This window comes from Euprymna scolopes, chromosome 7 (genome assembly GCF_053919585.1).
Source record: "Euprymna scolopes isolate OS-2025 chromosome 7, ASM5391958v1, whole genome shotgun sequence".
NCBI lineage: Eukaryota > Metazoa > Mollusca > Cephalopoda > Sepiida > Sepiolidae > Euprymna > Euprymna scolopes.
In genome coordinates, this window is record NC_136488.1 from 109,500,143 (window position 1) to 109,519,441 (window position 19,299).

The following is a 19,299-nucleotide window of genomic DNA, read 5'->3' on the forward strand; positions in this document are numbered from 1 at the left end:
TACAAGAAATCAAACCCACACTTGGAGAATGGAGCCCTAAATCTAAACTAAATCTGAAACAAGAGATGATCGTTACAAGAAGAGCACACAAATATCACTCATCCTTTCCTATTGAAAGGAGAAAACCCACCCTGCCATTGAAAGGGACCTGCAGCTCCTCGATATGGATATTTGTTGTGTGCAGGAAACCCATTTTATTTCTGGTGACCATTTATGTGCGCTGTCTAAGACCTTTAGGGATTACTCAGCGTACTTTAATTCTTACTCTAGAGGTGTTTCCTGGCTAGTTAAAAGGTCCCTAGATGCGTCGTGTGACCCATGCTACATGGTTCCCGAGGGAAGACTATGTATTTTGGATGTTACCATAAAGGGTAAGGCATTTCGTCTTATTGGGGTTTATGCGGCCAATAGCCACGTTGAGCTGGCTTCCTTTTTTCGGCGAATCGAGCAATTCATGGATACTTCTTGAACGGTTATCTTAGCGTAGATAAATTTGTGGATAAGTTTAATCTCATCAACAAATTTTGAAATGAAAAGCCCCATGACTTAGTGTGGACTTGGACAGGTAGACACGGCTCCGGTCCGGTCCGGTACAGTTCTCGAGCTATATCGACTGGTTCTTAGGCGAGTCGATGTAGGAGTATTGAATTGTCCAAGTTTCCACAATATAGTTTACTCGGATCACAGACTTGTTCGTGTATGGGTAAACTTAGATAGACCTAAGCCTAGATTAGCCAGTTACTGGAAGCTCAACACGTCGTTGTTCGATGTGAAGGGCTTCCATGACGGGCTATTACTAACCCTACAGTGGGAATTGACGAGGGCAATTATTGGGAATAAGTGGTGGGTAAAAATTAAGGAAACCATTAGATCCTTTTCTGCCAACTTTAGCAAAAGACTCAACCTAGATTCAGCTAGGGCAGCTAGAGCGACACTAGAGGCTAGATTAGATCAGGCGGTGGAGGAGGGGTTAGTGCTAGCGTTAATATACATAAGGCTCAGCTTGCCTCCCTTACTGAAAAGGAGCACCAAGATTTACTGATTAGGGTTAGGTTAAAAATAATGCCCCAGGAAGCAACAAACATGGCCGCTGAACTGCGTGCAGAGCAGTTTAGGCAAGCGGCCGATAGGCACATCACTCATGTCACATTGCCGGACGGGCGTACCGTGACCACAAACCAGGGTGTGCTGGAGGCGTTTAGATCCCATTTCCAGGAGCTTTTTTCCATGGAACCCAGTCTGTCATTAGAACAGTTCGACACCTATTTGGCTGACTTTTCTTGTCTTTCAACGACCGAAGCGGCTAGGTGCGAAGGTGGCATAACGGAGGATGAAGTCATTGAAGCCTTAAAGCAAGTCGGCCTTAATAAGTCACCAGGGATCGATGGTCTGCCCTACGAAGTGTATTTGAGGTTGTCGCACATCTTTGTCCCTTTGCTGACGGTTTTATTTAGCTCATGGTTTAGGAACGGCTCAATCCCCAAGTACTTTACCATGGGTGTGATAAAGCTTGTTCGTAAAAGCAAAGATGGTGGGGATGGGTTAGGTAATTTCCGGCCCTTAACGATGCTTAACGCTGAGTTAAAGATTTTGGGCAAGATTCTCGCAAATCGTCTGCAGCTTGTCCTGGCTCGTCTTATTAGCCCCGAGAAAACGTGTGCTGTAAAGGGCAGGACTATCCAGGATAACTTGCACACAATACGCCTGATGATAGAAAAAGTCGACACTGAGGCCGCGCTGATAAATTTAGATCAGTTCAAAGCCTTCGATAGGGTTGACCATCGGTACTTAGGGGCAGTTTTGTCGGCGGCCGGTTTTGGCTCGCAATTTTGCTCGTGGGTTCATCTTCTCTGTGCTAACCCTGCGGTGATGGTAGAAGTGAATGGAAAGAGGTCGAGACCCTTCAGTTTGTCATGATTAATTCGTCAAGGGTGCCCACTATCACCCATGCTATATGCGCTTGTGATCGAGCCATTTTTGCGCAGGCTAAGGGTGAATCCGGTCCTATGCGGAATCACTTTGCCAGGTGCGGATGCCCAGGTAAAGTACTCTGCCTATGCCGACAACGTAACTGTGCTTGTAATAAAGAGTGCTGAGATTAGTGTCGTCGGTATAGAAATCAGATTGTATGAAACATTAACAGGGGCCAAAATTAACTGTGACAAGTCTTCGGGTTTGCACATCGGTGCCTGGAGGGGTATGCCCCTTCAAAGACCCTTTAGTTGGAGTGATGGGCCTTGCAAGATACGCGGGGTTTGGTTTGGTCCTGACCTCCAGCTGGAGAAAAATTGGTTGGAGGTTCTGAAAGTGGCTCAGTCCGCAGCTGCGCTGTGGATCAGTAGAAACTTTTCATTAAAAGGGAGAGCGGAGGTGTGTAATACCCACATCTATCCAATCTTTATTTATCGTCTATCAGTGCTTCCAATCCCGTCAGATACACTGCTATACTTGCAAAGAGCTCTTTTCAACTTTTTATGTCTTGGAAAGGCCCCTAATGGTCTGTTGCGATGTCTGCTATCTACATCCTTCTGAAGGCGGTTTAGGTATGCTAAACGAGGAGATTCGGCTCCACACATTACGGCTCTACTACCTAGATCGAATGTACACACAAGATAGGGAAGACGATGGCCTCTGGATCAAGGACACCAAGAAAACCTTTCCGGCTTTGAGAGGGGTGCACCAGTCCGAAGGGGGAGGCACACAGGTTGCCCCGAGGTGAATGCCACTTCTACCGCGAGTGCCGGCGCACGCTGAATTTCCTCTTAAAAGTTAAGGAAAGCCTCTCCAACACTCTGCTGTTGTCCCGAGGGGATCCGTAAGGTGTGTTATCGGTGAGGGGCTCCCTTTGACGAAGGAGCAGCTCCGCTCAATCTGGCCTTGGGCGCCTGCGTCGGGATGCCTTACTAATGACGAGGCATCCTTGACCTGGCTGTTAATTTGGGATTCTCTCTGGGTCGGTAAGAGACTTCACTCAGCTGGCTTGGCGACTTTGCCTATTTGCAAATAGTGTGGCGATTAGGTCGAGACTTTATGTCACGCCTTTGTTTCTTGTCGCATCGTGGTGCCGCTGATTGAGTCTGTTACAAGTCTCATGGTCTGCATACCATCATAAACTTTGGTTCCTATCAATGGGCTCCGACAACGGATAGGCTTAGAAAAGAATTGTGTTTGACCTTGCTAGCAGTGATGAGAGGTGTTATCTGGAACACACACATGAGAGTGGTCTATGGATCTGAGGACTTTGCTCCCATTTACCTTATACAAATCTTCCGTTATCATTTGAAGGGTCATATCAAGGCCGAGAGAATTAGACTCTCTTCGTCAGACTTTGTTGAAAGGTGGGTGTCAGTTGCACGTGTCTACAGTGTGAGAGGAGCAAGTATTGACTGGTACTTGGATGTGCCTTAGGCAAAGAATTTTGAGACCCAAAAACGAATATCAGCCTTGACACGTTTTTTAAGTCAAGAGCAGGTCACACCTTTAGACTAGAGTAGGGCCAGTTTGTGTAGGCCTTTGTGTTCATAACCTAGCTAGTATGTGATAGCGGTCATTAGGCTCCCTTTTTAGTTTGTCCCCGTTTTTTTTTTCTCTTAGCCCCATTCCCCTCCCCAATTAGGTGACAGATCGCTCGATTCACCAGAGATGCAGGTTCCCTTTCGAAGTTTACTTAAGAAGTGTTTAAAATAAAGTGTTTGGACCCGCATCACCCTTTCGACTGGCGAATCAGTGCATCTGCCACAGTTTAGCAACAGGGGGGGGGGTCCTTTGTAATTGTAAATATTTCATCTCTATTTTGTATAATAAAATTTTTATATCCCCCCCCCTTTTTTCTTATGGGTTTTAATTAGGTTATCATGGTATGATGTTCTTATGGTGATTGACGGAGGATTTATACGCTGATGGATGTATAGTATGAATGTGGTAATGTGGTGAAAGAGTGAAAGTAGGAACTAGTTAGGTTAGATTAGTTAGCAAAGACCGTACCTCCTCCCTCCACCCATGTTCGGCTATGTGCCAAATTTTTCTTAAATTGTATTTTTTTTACTTTTTATGAAAATAAATATTTACCCCCATTAGAAGTCAAAAACATTTTACAGTTGTCAATTAGAAAAATATCTAAGAATCACAAAAGACGATGATGTAGAAAAAAATTATTCATGAAAAACAATTTCGATAAAGAGAACAGAAAACAGCTAACACGTTTTCCAATGAAATCCATGTATTGATGTATAAATTGAACAAATGCAAAGTCATTTTACCAGAAATTACGTCATTCCTCTTAACTTAACTGACTATTTATATCAATCTACTATTTATATTAGGATTACCAAACCTTCATTTTTAGGTGGTGGTAGGGGGAATACTGTTCATTTTGTTGTTACAAGGCAATTCTCCCAAGTATTACTCCCACTTTTTTATTAATATTAGTTAAAATATGATGTCCATCTGTACTAAAACTCTGTTTATGGGGGCGGAAGATGAGATCGCTGGAATACTAAGATACTACACTCTGATCTTAGCAAAAAAGCCAAGTAACCGTAAGTATTTATTTACTTCCCCACAAAAGCAAATTAGACACAAGGTCGTTTTTAATGTGATGGAAAACCAGATCCCCCCAAAAAGGGGGCACTCTGGCAGTATCTAAAAACAATAGTAATTGTTTCCCCTACATTGATCAAGGATCAATTAACTTGAGTGAAGCATCAGAACAGATACGATACTCTGATCGTGACCCGAAGGCCAAGTAACCGTAATATAGAGTAGTTTCATGCCAGGCATTATCTCCTCCTTAAAAAAAAAATACATAAAAGGTTGACATAGAACAAGTAATATTTCGTCTTTATTTGTTATATTCCAAAAATCATATAAACTGATGGAATAACGTTTAGTGCTTATTTTTAGGCAGTGGTAGGGAAAGTAGTGTTCATTTGTTGTCACAAAGCAATCTTACAAGCATAATCTCCTGTGTTTTTGTTTACTATTTGTTAAAATGTTATATCCGTTCGTGTCTTGCTTTTTTTTGGGGGGGGGCTGAAATGCTGAGAACAGATACTACACTTAGATCTTAGCCAAAATACCAAGTAGTTTCCTCCCATGCATTATCTCCATTTTTGTTTAGTATTAGTTAAAATTAAGTATCCGTTACTCAATCCATTTTATTTTAGAAGATATAGAGTGGGACCCGGAAAAGGCTGACGCAATTTACAATCTAAAAGTCACCTGATTTCATATATATTTTTAAGAGGGATGGTATATGGAGTCTCTCCCGGAAATGGTGGAAGCAGTTTACGATCTGAAAATTACTTCATTTCATATACATTTTTAAGAGCTTTTCTTTTTAATTTTTTCCTCATCTTATTATGAAAGCGGGTGGAGGGAATGGAATTACCTTAAATCAAGAATGTCATTGTTTTTTTTTTTTTTTTTTTTATTTTGAGTTGCCCAGAAACAATAAATATGAGAATGCAGTATTACATTTGAAAAAAGTTTCTCCATTATCTAAATTACATTTTTTCGGCACAGTAAAACGAGAGAGAGGAATGAGTTGAAACCTACTAAAAGGTTTACAAAAACAAGACGGTGAAAAGAGAAGAAAAGAGAGAAACATAGACTGTTGGAGAGAGATAGGAAGAAACCTTGATCAACGCCAGATACCCGTGCTAGTCTTCTATTATATAAATTTTGTGCAGAAATATCGTTTTGTTTGAAGGTAGGAGTCAGATAAAAACCTTGCTTTTGCCGTGATTTGCAAACTGCGCATGCTCTAATTATTGTTATTTTCTTCCGTTTTAAAAAGCTAAGTTTGCGACACATCTGTGTAATCGTGGGTACATTGGTAAAAGTGTTTGCTTACTAACTTCATTTATGAAAGTTCACGCCCAGCATGCGTCATTTTTTTGGGGGTGGTGCTTACAAAATTTTGCTTTCGGTTTATCTTCTGGCTGGCTGATGGCACCTGAGTCTCGTTTTTTTTTTTTTCTTCCGATTAGGCAACGCAGCCCCCCCCCCTTCCATTGTCAAATTTTTTTTTTGACCAGGCAATGCCGGGCACCCCTCCCCACCCTCACCCTGTTAGCAATAAATAAATTAGAAATAAATTAATTCCATGTATAAAGTATATAGTTACAAGGAAAACAGACACACAAGTCATTACACAATTTTATTAATAGAAAGAAAAATGGCACAATGTACAAGTGGTAATTGATCATTTGCCCTGTTCTATAAAATAATAGCTGAATAATTTTACAAGAAATAAAAACCTGGAACGATTTTACTTTAGAAAAGAAAAACGTTGTTTTCTCTTTTACCAGAAAATGGTCATTTTTGTTTGGTTTACGAGGAAAATATAGAGTTGTTTTTGTGTGTAAATTTATTGTGCTATTACTAAGCATTAATGAAAATTGTTTTTATCACCAAACTCTTTAGACTTCCCGTCTTTAATAATATGCTTACTTCAGATTATACATATTATCCCCTACTCGCCTCTACGCTCTACCCCTATAATAGCAACATCGGCTCATAATTTGTACTTGGATTATTGTTCTTGTTTTTCACAACGTTACAGCTGATATAACCTTTGACCTTCTTCAGGTTGAACTCTGGAATCTTTCTGTCAAACTGGAGGAATTTCAAACATAATCCTTTATTTAATCCATAGAGATAGTATGCTCAGATTCTGTCAACTATAATCAAGTAGAAGTTTTAAGTAATTTGCAATTGTATTCTTTATATCGCTTGCACTAGCTTCCAGAAGAATATCACTTAAAACTAAATTTTACTTAGTAATTTATCCATTACACCATGGGTTCAATTCAAAATTTTCTAATGATTCTTCAGTTCGATAAGATACACTTGAAGACTGTCAAAGGTTACATCATCCGAAATGTTATGAGAATAATCTTATCACATATATCTTATCACATATATCTTATCACATATATCTTATCATATGATAGAATTGCTAGACAAGATATTGTTTATCTGTCAATTTACATTCAGACACAAATTTTTAAATTAATTTTTTATGAAAGTGTTATAATTTTAAACAATGTAATCACCAAACAATATGATATAAAGGGAACGAAGACTGGCAACAGCTGTTTTAAAATATATTTTATACCATATCTATTTAAACTCAAAACAAAATGAAACTATGGAATTAAAATTTCAGCATTTTGTAAGACGCCCTCTTAAGTTTATTGCAAAACCGATTTTTCAGTTCCATCATTAAAAGCCGTCAGTATTTTCTTTCTAGAAGAGAATAGGCAAAATGCCATTATTGAATGAGTGGAACAAAAATAACTATAAAATCAAACTGAATGGAATAATCGAACAGAAAATGCAGCTAGTATGTGCACACTAGCAAAATACCCTAAGCCGGGACAGCAGTTTTGCTTATAAATTAATTCACTAAATAGAACAGCTTTGCATCTCTTTTATATCCCCTATCAAAGATAAAGATATAATGATACTAAACCTTGTGTTTAGAATCATTATTCTAATTTTGAAAACGTCTCGTTTTGATTCTATAAAAATATTTGAAATTTAAACTTAAAGTCTTAAAGAGATATAAAAATTCAGGGAATCATGCTTAATAACTATGGATAAAATTTGATGCAAATCTGAAATATTTCAGTATTCATATGAAATGTTGTGCCCATGTATCTTAATAGCACTTTAAAATATTTGAAAGAAAACTGAAAATTTGAGATTTTTTTTATTCATGCCTAATGTTTATAATGTCATCAAAATTGGAAGTATCTAAATTTTTAGAAAGGACTTCTTGCATTAAACTAAATATAGTGCATATTATACATCTTTATGCCTCAATAATTCATAATCATTTATTTTCAAAGTTTATCTTGCACAAACATACATATAAACATGCCTAACTTTATATATATACTAGCTGGCTTTGCCAGTTCACTATCACTTTGCAAAAGTACACTCAAAGTACTTGAAACAAAAATATTAAACATTTCATGGAAACAAATATCTTTCACATTTATTAGTATAAGTAGATATTAACATTTCAATAATTTTGATACAAATTTATCTGTTAAATAAAACTGTATAGAAATGAAAAGAAAGAGAAAATCAATCTGCATGAGCAATGATTTGTATCTTCTGCTTTTATGTTTTGGGTCCCACAATTTATTGGAGAGGGACCTGTGTTTTCAGTGCGTCCGTTAGTCCGGACTATTGCCAGATAACCGTCCATTAGTTTTTCTGAAATTTTGCCACAAATTGTATTTCATTAAATAGATATGTGTGTCATCCACATATAGTACTGTTTCACTGTATTGCTCATTACTGTGGCTAGACTAGCAACTACTTCAAGCCAAGATTGAAACTTGACTGCTTAAGTGACAGTCAGCACTTCTCACCATTACGCTATTTAGCTGCTGCTGAGATGGGTATGCAAAATTACAATGTTTAAACATTGTAAAAACGCCTAAACTCTATTTGTTTACACAAGGGGCATTGCTTTGTACATTAGCAGCAATTTGTCATTTAATATATTAGGAGTAATAAATGAAAAAGAAACTTTTGCATTCATTTATATATATATGTCTATAAAAAAATATCCTTTGTTGGAACATTATTTTGTCAGTAAGTCAATTAATCTATTATCTCTCTCTCTCTAAAATTAATTAATGATTGTAATGTTAAATAAATCTTTTTGTTTAGCAAGCTGTGAAGAAGCATCTGTGAAGCCTTTACTCAATTTCTTTGCTCCTCTGTTCAACTCTTCATCACAATTGTGAGTATTCATTATTCATAACTAACTCTACTTGCCTGGAAGTTATTTTCGTTTTTGTTTTGCTTTTTTATTTTTTAACTATGCTGTTTGTTTTTTGTTCTTTTTTTAAATATAATTTTGTAAGTTAAATTTAACGTTTTCACAATTTATTTATGACATTAATGGATGTAAATAGCTTTCAAAACTTTCAATCGACATAAGAATTTAAAAATTGTAAAAGCCAGAAATTACTTTCTACTTGATAGGTCAAATGCTTCTAAATTCCTTTCAAATTTTGAATATCACAAAGTAATTCATATTTTTTTTAACTATTAACAAAAAATTAAAATAACCAACTCGTTTACAAAGAAATGGAAGTCATAAATTTAATTTTGTAATTAAATGTTTTTAGAAGAACATTTTTTATTTTATGCCATTGCATTTTACAATGATTAATAAAAAGTCAAATATTATCTTTGAGGTAAATCAGTAAAAAAATATCTATATTAGAATATAGATGATAATTTCTTTTTTAAATCTCAAAGTCAGAAAATTTAAATAAATTTGTAAATTTTTATTTCAATTAATTTAGCAATGTTTAAAAAATTAGCACAATAAATTGGATTATTTTTGGTAATGTATTTTTTGCGCATATTTTTGCCCAGGGCTGGGGAGTCAGGACTCTGAACATCCGACTCCTATAATTTTTTAGCACCGACTCCGGCTCAGGCTCCTATTTTTAAAAAAATAAGAACTAAATATGTTCATATCATTTTTTTATTTAATGTCATGGCGTAAAAGTAGCTTCAATTTGGATTGATTCTTCATTTTCTTATTCTTGAAGTTTGACATTATTTTCAGAGGATTACCTTTAGTTACTTCATGCATATTTGAAAAATAATCTGCTCTGTACATAACACATTAGAAAAATGTAATTTCCTCAAAAGTAAAGTCACAATTGCTTGAGTTAGAATTGAGGGATCGATCCATATAGCCGCTACTTTTACACCATGTTTTATGTTGCCTATTAGTCAAAATAGCATTTCATCACTGCCAAGTGAATCATCAGGCTAATTCCAAAGTAATAGATGACTTCATGGCTATAGCTGTGCCATTTAGCTTCTTTTTTGTTTTTTTTTAACTTTATCAAAAGAAATATATTATTGGCAAAAAATACATATAAAGATAAATAAGAAAATAAGAAAAATTATGGTTTTTAAAATTAAAAGGTTGTAAAGAAGACATAAATAGCTTTGTAAAAAAATAATAATTTTACCTCACCCATGGAGAATAAAAAATCTGGCAACTTTCCCAATTGAATAATTAGGAAAAACTAAATTTTAAATTTTGTATTCTATTTTTGAAAATAAATTGTGCACAACACTTAAAACACAGAAATAGTAAAAATCTTTTTTCAGAATAAATTTCATGAATAAAATAAGAAATATGAAAAAAAAACCAATAAATTTTCCAAAAATAACTTAGTAAGGAACTTCACAGAAAACGAAAACAAATTTAGAATACATTCAAGATTAACAAGTTTAAATGTAGAAAAAATTCTATGAATAAAATTTGTAAAGCCAAAGCATATATTTTATTAATCTAAAATATATCTTTTTAGATTTTTTATAAAAACTTTTTTGAAACGAATATTTTATAGTTTCTTTAAATAAATAACATATTTAAATTTGTTTAAGATAAGACAGTTTGTTGTCTGGTTATCAAATATTAATGTGATTAAAGGTTATATTGCAAACTAGGAAAACAATATCACCCCTTTCGGGTAAAGTGTGATATTGTTTCCGTACCTTCCTTTATTTGGCTTTTTTGCTACCTTATTTGACTTAATATCATCAATTTTAGTTAATTTATTTTGCAGCATGATTTTGTTCTAGAAATAAGTACTAGAGCCGAAGTATGGAAAATTTATTTTTTTTGTAAAGTTTTCAAAAAATTACACTCAAAAAAGGTTTGTCTTTACTCAATTATTTATTGATCCATTTTTTTGTTTTTAAAATTGTTTTTTTGTTTTGTTTTGTTTTTTTGGGAGTAAAATTATGTGAAAACTATAAACATGTTAAATTTTTATAATTTATAGCTATAAACTAAATGATGTTTATTTTTTAATCTAAATCGTTCTTATACATACATTATAAGACAATGTTTTTCAAATGAAATAACATAAAACATTAATAAATTTTTTTACTCAAAACTTTTTTGAAAATTTTACTAATTATTCAATTGGCTGAGTTGGCGGATTTTTTTTTCTGGATGAGTTAGCAAACAGCGAAAAACCCTTAAAATTAAAAGGTTAATTGTCTCAGATGTAAAAAAGATATAAAATAGCTTTGCAAAAAATAAACAGGTTTTATCATGGGTTAATAATGATATTAATGTTTTATTTCTTATTAAACCTTTCCAATTTTTTCTTATACTAGCATTTCAGCCCGGCGTTGCCCGGGTGTTTGGATGTGTATGTTGAGCAAAAAAAACAAAAAAGTGGTAGTAGGAAGGCAGGCTCGAACCCGTACCGCAAAGGAGGAAAAGAACAGGGTAAAACCTAACGTTTATGCTGTTATGACCACTGCCAAACCGGAAGCGATATTTTTTAAAATTAAGGCTAGACAATCTAAAGGAGAGGATAACTTTCCAAAATATCGGCAAAAAAGTGACCCACCCTTCCTGTAGAAAAGTGCCTAGTTGGAGGGGAAGATATTAATGTTTTTAGCCAATTTTTCGATATTTGTCGTATGAAAGGTTGAACTTTTAAATGATACTGATCTTGGTAAAATCCATCGCCTCTATTGAAAGTTTAAAGCAGACATGCAAACAGACATACATACATACATTTATATATTGGTAACTAAACATTTTTGACCCAAACTGATGAAAAAGCTTGCCCTATCTCTGAATATCCTTTATGTAAAATTTCAAATATTTAGACCAGAAATTTGGAAGAGACCGCAGAGGTCAATTTTTTAAAAACTTTGACCCCTATTATGGCCCCTTAAAATTTATTGTTTTGGGCTCAAATCAAGTTATTAAGTTAGATCCATGTCCAAGGAACCTATATCTAAAATTTCAAGTGCATAGACCCAAAATTGTTGGAAGAGTTTTGTAGAGTTCACAAAGGTCAACTCGTTGAACTTTGACCCCATAATCGCCAAATGTCTGGCCAGAAATCGATCACATCGATTTTCCCAAATCTCAGTACCCTGTATATCAAATTTCGAATCTGTAGACTAAAACTTGACAGAGTTATTGCGTAGGGAAATGTACACAGACACACACACACACACAAAGACACGTTCACTTTTATAGATATATAGATTTACCCATACTTTTAATTAAAGGTTTTCATGAACATAAGAAAGGGGTGTAAAAAAACAAGTATGGACCACCAAGCTCTGTAAAATTATTATCCTGTAATAAAATGTCTTGTGTATAAATTTTTTTTGAAGTTTACAACTTTTTGATAGGTGATTATTTTTTCGTAATTGACAGTCATCAAAGTTAAATCAAGCCAAAAAATTACACCTATAGAAGCTAAATTTTTCTTTAATATCTTATAATAAAGAAGTTTTTTCTTGGTGTTAAATATTTAAACAAGGCTGCTCAGTTTTCAACGAACAGCTTTTCAACACAACATATAAGAAAATACAATATACAAAGAAAATACTTGAATTGCAAACAACCTAAACATATGAACTAAAAAAAAAGAACAATATTGTAATCAATTAATCCTTTATTGAAATGGAACATGAAACTAATTCCTTAGAAATAACATGTCTTCTATAATGTCTTTCATTGATGCTCTAAGATCACTCTTCATCAGCTTCAGAACTGGGAAGAATCTCGCCACGCTAACCTGTGTCGGAGGGATTGCTGCAACGGTGAGAGCTACTTCCCTTATTACTTCTGGGTAGCTTTGATTATTTCCAGCAAATTGGCATTTGCTGTTGTATTCAATATTTTCTATTTCTGTTGAAATCTTTAATTTTGATTATTTTCACTTCCACTGGTTGAACTTTAGTAGCGGTGCTGTCTAGTTTTCTTTTCTTAGCTTTCTGTAGTGCTAATTTCTTAAAAAAATTTTCAAAATTATCAGCATCACTTGGAGATGAAGACTCCACTTCAATATTTACACAGTGTAAACTAGAATATTCTGAAGATTTGTTCAGAAGACCTTTCATTTGTATTCCAAGTTTGCAAAAACATTCTTTTGCTCTTTTGCACTGCTCTTCCACTAGCAATATTCGGGGGGGTTTTATCTACAAATATCGAAGCCAACAGAATGTCATTGTCAGTAAGCTGTGGCTCTCTTCTGTTCATTGAGTCGAATATCCCATTAGCTATAAGACCTCCTTTTTCAGTCAGACTGAAAATTAAATTTTTTCCATCCGAATAAAAACTGTCCTGCTATCAAGTCTTCAGCTTGTAATTTTTGTTACAGTGTATACTAATAAAAGAAGCTCCTCCAATTCTATTGCTGAGTGCTATTGGCTTTCAGTTAGAGACAATGATGAGTTGTCTATGTTCCCCAAAACTGATCTTAGTTCAAGCAGTCTTTGCACCATGTGCTTTCCCAACGTGTAGCCTGGCCAAGTACAGCTCCTTTACCAGCTCTTCTTTTTACAATTGCATCTATTTTTGGAGTTCTTGCGGCTAATGCAACATGTCTTAACTTTCCTATCAAATTCACAGCATGATGGTCCTTAAGGCCATTCCTTATGGCAAGCTGCAGTGTGTGTACAGCACATTGCATACGTCTGATCTTACAAAGTTTTGACGCTTCTTCAGCAACATCATCAAGATGTTCATCTGATTGTTGTTCAATTAATGATACAGTGGTGTCACTGGTTTCGTTTTCTTCATTTTCTTGATTTTCATTCAGCTTTCCTATAGTTTTTATCATGTTAGAGGCATTGTCAGTAACAATGCAGATGCTGTTTTCTTTATCAATATTGTATTCTTTCAAAACATTCTCAATCAAACCTTGAAGATGTAAAGTGTCAACAAGACGACGTATATTTGAAAGCACACTCGTTGCCATGAATGTCTTGTTTAAGTAGCCTGCTCTCGCCTCTCATGCAAGCGGGCTAGTCTACTTCTATGGGGGTGTGACGCCAAGACCACTCCGATCTTGTAACTGGGCATCTTTAGTTCAATTCCACCTCTACATGCCCTTCCTCTTCCAGGGCCACAAGATACTCACATTGTGGTCCAATGTTTTGAGACTCTGGAGTAGTTGTGCAACGTGCCCCATGTCTGTGGGAATAGGTTCTTGGGTGGTCGTGTCACCCTTCTGCTATGACGCACTGGTTGGTCGTGTCACCCTTCTGCTATGACGCACTGATTGGTCTTCCTCAACCTCCATCATCTCAGGGGATGCTGTGTCATCCACCTCCATCTGTTCTGACAGGGCTGCTTCGGGCTGGTGTTGATCTGTATCCATGGTGGACCATTCTCCCGGTATTTCGGGCCCTGTTAGGTTGTCTAAGGTAGGTCTGTCGGGTCTCCTTGTAAGTGACTTGCTTGGCTATCCTCTGTCTCTTCGCAGGGCGATGTTCTCTTGCTGATCTTGGATCCATTGAAGTAATGTCTGCTGAGTTTGTTCGTCCATATTTCAACATTGTTTGTAGCAGGTTTCCTATATCGGCGATGCCATGTAAAGTGTCGGCAAGATGACGTATATTTGGAAGCACACTTATTGCTGTGAATGTCTTAAGTAGCCGGCTTTTGCCTTTCATGCAAGTGGGCGAATCTACTTCTATGGGGGTGTGACACCAAGATCACTCCAGTCTTGTAACTGGGCGTCTTGGGTTCGATTCCACTTCTACAGAAGAATGCTGCTGCCATGTTTTATTTTTGTATCATTAACAGCAAGAGTGCTTGTTACCATCTTTCCATCACTAGTGCAGTACCTTACATTTATTGCGAAGTAATTGACTCTGTGCCTTGTTGCTGCATCCATTTTCAAAAACAGATACCAGCCTGAAAGAATGTTCCGTAGTTCTTCTTTTTTTGTATTTGCTTCATTTATGATAATTTTCCTAATGTTATGTTTATTTTTGTTTGTTTTTTGCATGGGCATCACCACTTGTCAGGACCAAGAGGCGACTCGAGGATAAGGGTTAAAGAGTGTACAGTAGAAATTGGACAATATAGGAATTGTTAGTAATGGAAATTCGGTAAATTTGTTAACTTATATGGAACGGCTCATCAAGAACTTGTTTACGTTAGACTTGAAGACAACCATATTGTAGTCAGCTGGAAAGCAGGAAAATGGAAGACATTTCCATAGGCGTGCAGTTCTAAGAAAGAAGCTTTGTTCATGGAATCTACGTTTAGTTTTAGGCACAGATAAAGAGTGGTGGGAAATTGTTGATAGTCTTTTTTACTAGACGGGTGTTTCTTGTGAAAGTTTGGCGAGGGGGCACAATAGATTGGAGCTCAGTCGAGCACTTGCCATGAAAATAACGATAAAGCAGAGACAAACTCGCAACATCTCTTCTGTGAGAAAGAGGTTGCAGGGAAGAGAAAAGGACATCCCCTACGAGACTACAAAGTCTATTCTGAACTCTATCAAGGCAGGATAAGTCCTTTCTAGCAGCTCCTGCCCAGATGTGGCAACAGTACTCCATCCTTGAACGTACCTGGCTCTTATATAGATAGAGAATTGCATCAGCAGTGAGATATCTACTGGATCGATAGAAGAATCCCACCATTTTTCCAGCGGCCTTGGCAACGGATTTAATGTATGTGTTCCATTTAAGATCAGGAGTAAAGGTCAAGCCCAGAAGCTTGTCAAAACATGAAGCCTCCCCAAGACAAGAGCCATTCATTTCAATTAATGCCAGATGGGGATCAGAGCATTGATGATGTAAAGATAAAAGCTTGGTTTTAGATGCATTAAAAGTAACAAGCCACCTCTTTCCCCATTGTATCACTTGCACAAGATCAGAGGAGAGAGAATTGGAGAGAACTTGGTTGTTTATGGTCTTAGATGTGCTACCATAGATAGTAGTTTCATCAGCATAAATGTCTACGAATGATGTAAGAATGTGATTTGGAAGATAATTAATGTAGATCAGGAAGAGAGTTGGGCCCAGGATGGACCCCTGAGGGACTCCAGCATTAATACTGCGAGTTTCTGATTTCTGCCCATCAACTACTACTCTTATGAACCTATCAGAGAGAAATGATTTAATAATTGAGAAGACATTTCCAGCTATGTCTCTCCAATGAAATATTGAACTTTCTAGTCATTTTATCAATAAGCTGCTGAAATGCTGGTTAAGAAAACAGAGCAGGAGACACGCTGTTTTAAACAAACAAGTCAATTATGCTTTTCTGAAATGTTTCTGCGGTCATAGTAATAGTAATTTTACCAGACATTACAAATTTCCTCGGATCAGTTTGACTTTCACCAATCTTCGACAAGATTTGGAAGTTGAAGCTTTTGAGAATGATACAGTTTGATCATTTTCTCTAACCTTTTCAAAAATATTTGGATGGTGACATTCCAAATGTCTCTTCAAATTATAAGCTCTTTTACCAACACCACAAAATGTACTTATCTTACTTTCACACAGCTTTCTAGTTCGACTGTCATCATCATTTCCATCTTCATTTACTGTACAGTTACAAACATAAAATTTATCTTCAGATAGCAAAAAGTGCTCAAATACTAGTGTCTTTCTTGCCATACTGATAGAGATATATGTTTATATTTAAATTATTTTTAGTAATTGGTATATAATTCAAAAAGAAAAGACTTAATTTCTAACATATACATGAGAAAAAAATCTAAGTTCAAAGAAAGCAAATTAGATTAGGCAATCAGTTTAGAAATAATTTTTTGGATTCCAAGTAATATAAATATGTTTACATATAAATAATGACTAAATTCTAGGATTATTCATATGCATGATGTATAAAACAATGAATCAGTAACAACTGAAAGCGGCTTCATCTTGTGAATTCTTGTCTGACTTAAGATCTTTATTTTGAAATAGCTTTCATAGTTTTGCTTCTTTTTCTTCTACAAAATACTGGCTTACAAGGAAAACAAACAGATCTCTTTAAGAAACAAGATATGCAAAAATATGAAAGTGAAGCAAAATCACAAAAAAACGAATCAAGTGGCAAAACCTCATTGCTCTCGTGAATGCATTGTTATGCACAATCGACTACAAATAACACTGACTAGTCACCTTCTACCACCACCATGGAGAGGAAAAATGTTGTAGAATGACAAGACTTCGATTTTTCTTTTTGTCAGTGAGAGTAAATTTTACCTTCTAAAAGCATTTTTCATAAAATATGAAAGAATAGATTATCTATTTTGGTAAACAAGTAATTTATGATGAAAATCATCCAAATTATTTGTTTGCCTGGTATTGAAACTGTGTACAATCTTGGGACTTGGCGCATGAAAACATTGAGAAATTGGCCTCAACTCCGACTCCGACTCCCCAGCTCTGTTATTTGCTGTATGTATGGCAAAAATATGCGTGTACAAAAAAAATCAATGTTTTATTTTATTTATTTATTATTTTCCTTTTTTTTCAGTTATTTTACTAACAATTAGCTCCACATTATCTTGTAATTTCATTACGTCATTGTCCCCCTTTCTTCACACAGTATAAACAAATATGGTCACCACTTTACATGGCAACATAACATGCCAAAAAGTATGTTTGCAATATCGTGTAAACTAGTTGCTGGCCTCAATTTTAAATGCGATATTCGTTTTCAGCACACCCAGATACCTTAGAAAACAAGTTTTTAAAGGTAAGTTGTGTGTTGGTCTACCAGACCACATTTACCAAAAAAAATTAAATGAAATCTTTTCTTATTTTATGTTTCTAATCTAATCTCTCCCCACACTCCCTTCAAAATTGAATTTGTTATATTTTTGGGTTCATTTTGTTTATGAAATTATTAGGTGAAAGTACAGAATAGTCTCATAAAAAAATGTAATACCCCCCCCTCCCGCCAAAAAGAAATATTAACTTTATCATTATTTTATGTTTCCAACGTAATTCTCTCCTCCCCACTGCAAAAAAAAAAAAATTTGAATTTGTCAAGTTTTGCATCCCCCGCTCTCCATCAATCACCAAACTTGAAAAAATGCTAGGGATGACATGTGTTGCTGAACGCTATTGGGTGCCTATTTTACATAAATTTCATATATGAAAGTGATTCCCCCAATCTAAAATGTTAAATTTTATGGAAATTTGAATATTTTGAAAACTTTAGGTGTCGGGAAAATGATAAAATCATTTTTATGTCCTTTTGTTGGTGTTGTAAGTCCAATGTTTCGCTAAAAATAGCTTCATCAGAGTAGTTAGTCAGTTCGTAGTTTTTTTGGGTTTTTTCTTCATTTTGTTGTTATAGAGGAAGAAAGTCCTGGAGAAGAAATTTAAAAGTACGAGCTGTACATTTTTGACGTGTGCGTTCGCTCCAGCTACGAGCAGGAATATGAAATAAGAAAATAGTTGCACACTATTTGAAGACACTTGTTTTGAATAGAATTTTGAAAACTTTAGGTGTCAGGAAAATGATAAAATCATTTTTATGTCCTTTTGTTGGTGTTGTAGGTCCAACTCGTACTTTTACATTTCTTCTCCAAGACTTTCTTCCTCTATAAGAACAAAATGAAGAATTAAAAAAAAAACTATGAATTGACTAACTACCCTGATGAAGCTATTTTTAGCGAAATATTGGACTTACAACACCAACAAAAGGACATAATTTTCCCGACACCTAAAGTTTTCAAAATATTCAAATTTCTATTCAAAACAAGTGTCTGGCAAAAAAAAAAAAAAATGAACAACTGTTTTTTTTTTTTTTTTACCTAATATGTTTAAATGGCCTTTACAAATAATATGAAAGAAGAAATTTTGAAAAAAACATAAAATTTAACTAAGAAAATAAATATTTTCTTAGTTAAATTTTGTTTTTTTCAAAATTTCTTCTTTCATATTATTTGTAAAGGCCATTTAAACATATTAGGTAAAAAAAAAAACAGTTCATTTTTTTTTTTTTTTTAGGAGTAAAACATCATAAAAATTTATTAAGAAATCTATTCATTCTGCCATAAATACAAGACGAGAAAAATTGAAGAAAGTCAATTAACAAAGATTCTGGAAGCAAGAAGGTTGAAAGAACTGAAAATGTTGTATCTGGTTAGCAGCAGAGATTATTCATACAGAAATGCAAGGTGCTGGATAACAGAAAAGGCTGTAGATGTGTAAACTGGATCTTGAATTGTAAGAAGATTGATGTGGACATCCCTGAGACGTGTGGGAACATGATGAGAATTAGCAACGAACTGGATGTTAACGCATCCACCATGAGAGACAAAATGAAAAATCGTCTTTTGCACGCTTAGGAAGAAAAAATAAGATAACCACAAAGTAATTATCGACCAATGGTAGAGCTCCGCGCCTAAAATAAACACCTCGAATATCACAGTCGCTGGGAGCCAGTTTACCACTATAAAAACGAGGGACTTGAGGGAACCGAGAGAGAGAGAGAGGAAAAGTAGA

At 35.3% G+C, this 19,299-nt stretch overlaps 1 protein-coding gene across 1 annotated transcript in view; it reads left to right on the forward strand.

Annotated features, from left to right (window-relative positions):
* Positions 1 to 19,299, forward strand: part of LOC145279884 (neurofascin-like) — an 825,765-nt gene that overhangs the window by 90,009 nt on the left and 716,457 nt on the right. The window contains exon 2 of the mRNA XM_080131346.1: positions 8,692 to 8,764. The gene's annotated coding sequence lies outside the window, so the exon portion shown is untranslated. The remainder of the gene's footprint in view (positions 1 to 8,691; positions 8,765 to 19,299) is intronic.